Consider the following 3,475-nt stretch of genomic DNA (forward strand, 5'->3'; position numbering starts at 1 on the left):
GAATCTTCATTGGTACTAGGTGAGCGACAAGGTAAACCACATGTACCAATGAGAGTTGACAATAATTGCTCGAGTATATTTGCTTTATCCCTCAAGTTAGACATCTCACACCTAAGTTAGGTTATCTCATCATTAAGTCAGGTTGTCTAAGCTTTAATTTATTCTCGTACAATTGCTTGGACAACTGGAGATTGTTGGCTCAAATTTGTTTGTGAGGAACCAATTGTCAATGCAGTTTGGCCTATCTGTATATCCTTAGCTGTAGTGTTTGAGATATTATAAACCTGATTTCTATCGAGTTCATCAGAAAATTTAGCCTCTAATAATAAATTCAGATTGAATTCTTGATTGGTCGAAAAATTCTCCTTATATCTCTCATGCAATCAAGTGTTGTATATTTCTTGAAAATAATAATAATCATCATCATCTTATCATCTATTTTGCATGTTAAATGAATAGAATGGATCCACCAATATACATGGTAATCGAACCATGAATCTCTTTATTTTAGTTCTCTGCACCAGACTGTGGCCATCACATTAAATGTTCAAACTTTATGTGCTGGATATAAGTGTCCTAGATAGCCTTTAAGATGTGTGAAGGTTTGAAATCTCACTATATGACAACGTCTTCCCGGCCTGGAAACCTCTTTCTTTTGCATATTTCTTTATTTTTTTTTTACTTCTCATACCAAAAATCAAGCAACTTAGTAAATAGAAATAAATTATTTGTTAAAAAGAAAAAAAAAATAAAATTTGAACATTTAAAAAAATATAACATTGTGAATTCAATCATATCTAATAACATTGTGATTCTTTCATCACAATAACATTATCAGTCTCTTCCCAATAAATTTTTTCATTGCAAGTCCATTTTATAAAATAATTAGTTTATTAAAATTGAAAAACCAACTAAATTAAATAATAATAAAATATTTATGTATATATTAACTTTAAACTTTGCGAACTAAGCATCAATCATAAGCCTCCATTCAAGATATTTGGAAACCTAACTCTACTAAAACAATAACACTTCCACCGATTATTTCATTGTTAATGTTATTGTGAGAGTAACATTAACATTTGTAAACCTTAAATTTCATTCATTCATTGAAATTAATTCTTCAAAAATTATCTATAATTGTTTATCTTTTAATCGCGCAGAAAAAGAAAACAAACTTACATGTTGTGATTGAACTTTTGTCAAGCAATTTACTTTTCAATGTACATATCCTGCTCAGAAAGAACACCTCTCTACGAGGCGGCCTCACACTCGATGAGACTGTGTTGAGAGATGGTGCTTGTGCCTCGGGTGCCTAATCATGGTTAGCACTTAGTGACTTATGGTAATCAAAAGCGCTGCCAGAAAAACTAGCAATGCTCCTATCAAAGCATGCTAATTTTTCATGAGTGCTCCAATAAAAAAACCATCTTATATAACAAATAATTGATTGTCCAAATCAAAACTGCTTTCATCTGAAAATTTTGTTCGCTCGAGACATTATACGTCAAAGTCTCGGATGATCACAATTGATTCAACTTATCAATCAATGATTAAAGACAAACATCTATATTCCTACCTAGACTATTAGGAATGAGTATGATTGTAGGTAAAAACATGAACTCAAGACTCATGCACATCTATGATGGCAAGTTGTAAACCATGAGTTTCATTGACCGATAAGAATAAGTTATATAAAATAACCCAAATGGATTGAATATGTTTGTACATAACCTAAGATGTATATTTTGTGGTTTCATTGAAAATTAAGGATGGACCCTACTAAACTATGATGCAGGTAGAAGCTAAAGACAAAAAGAAAAAAGAAAGAACACATGAATTTTAATGAGTGAAAAGGGCTGCCGATGTGAACCACAAGTTCACACATTTTATTTTCTCTAGAATAATAATCCTTATGGAGGTTTACAAATTTTTAAATAGACCAGAAACCCTATTTCAACTAGGAAACAAAAGAAAAATTCAAAATTATAAAGGAAAGAAGCATGAAATCCAAAAATAACAAGGAAAATCGCAAAGATTGTTAAAACCAGGTCCCAAAGAGAGATTTTGAAAATTAAAAGATCCAATGATTATAATAGCAATTTTATCACAATTTTTAGGAAAACAACATCTAAAAACTTCTGTAAATATTTTAGCACGATCCAACAGTTAAATAAAAAATTATAGCCTTTTTAAGCTCTTATTCTAGTCTACCACAACCAAATCTCCTCTTGGGTCTAGACTTGTCTCACTAGTCCATAAATATATTTGCTAGGCTATTCACTTAATCTTTCTAAGGCATATTCTCATCTAGTTATAGCAAACTCACACTTGATTGTTTAAAATCACCAGTTATTGCAAGCCCAACTACATCAAATTACTTCTAGGCTTCACCATCGGAAGGATGTACCATGACTCCATTGCATCATGTGATTGATGCCATGTCATATGCTTAACATTCTTTAGAAACAGGAATAACTTATGTAGTCTATGAGTGATTGGGAAATATCTCAATTTTCCATATGAAATAAGAGTCTTTTCCCTACTAGTTTTAGGTTTATACCAAACATGCTTATATGTTCTACACTCAGTCAAATATGTATTTTCAAGATAGTACAACATGCAAAATTTTAGAAACATGTCAATTTTATGGTATCCTAGGCTAGGATGTTTCATTATGCATATAGTAATATAAAAATTCTCTTTCAACCTATTCTTTTTAAGTAAAATATTTCTCGTTTATTCAATGATTTTGCATAAATAGCCTCACTCAATCCATGATCTGACTTAATTGTAAATAGTTGTACAATGATCGATAATTTATTGTGATTTGTGCACCTATTCCATAATAGTTCGTTGGAATTTTTCAAAAGATTAAAAAACTTGGTTGTATCTTTATGTGGTTTTTTTTTTTATATATATATCTATGATTGAACGTTTATTTGCATAACTCTAACTTATTCACATTTATGTGGTTTTTTTTATATATATATATATCTATGATTGAACATTTATTTGCATAACTCTAACTTATTCACATTGCGTCCATAAATATTCTTTATGTCCAAATCGATTCAAGTATTTTTTTTATAAATATTTTTTTATAAAAAATATATTTAACAATATCCAAATTGAAATTTTTTTTATTTTTATATCTCTTCATATAAATAAATATGTTAAAATATATGAAATTAATTACTCATAACATGTCCATTAAATATACGAGTGCCATCTTTACCGTGGGATCCTTTTCTATACATTGTGTTTTAAGGCTACTAAGAAACCCTATGAATCCTAAATCAGAAATAATAAAAAAGAAGAAGAAAGAGAGAGTCATATCCCATAAGAAGAGAATAATACTTTCCATTATTGCTAGTAGGAGGGGTGCAAATGCTCAGGAGCGAATCTTGATACAAATTCCCGAACTTTTTCTATCATCGTTAAACCCATTTAATTGCTCACAATAAACTGCGCA

The sequence above is a fragment of the Populus euphratica genome, unplaced genomic scaffold (assembly GCF_000495115.2).
Source record: "Populus euphratica unplaced genomic scaffold, PopEup_1.0 scaffold234.1, whole genome shotgun sequence".
In the NCBI taxonomy this organism is placed as follows: domain Eukaryota; kingdom Viridiplantae; phylum Streptophyta; class Magnoliopsida; order Malpighiales; family Salicaceae; genus Populus; species Populus euphratica.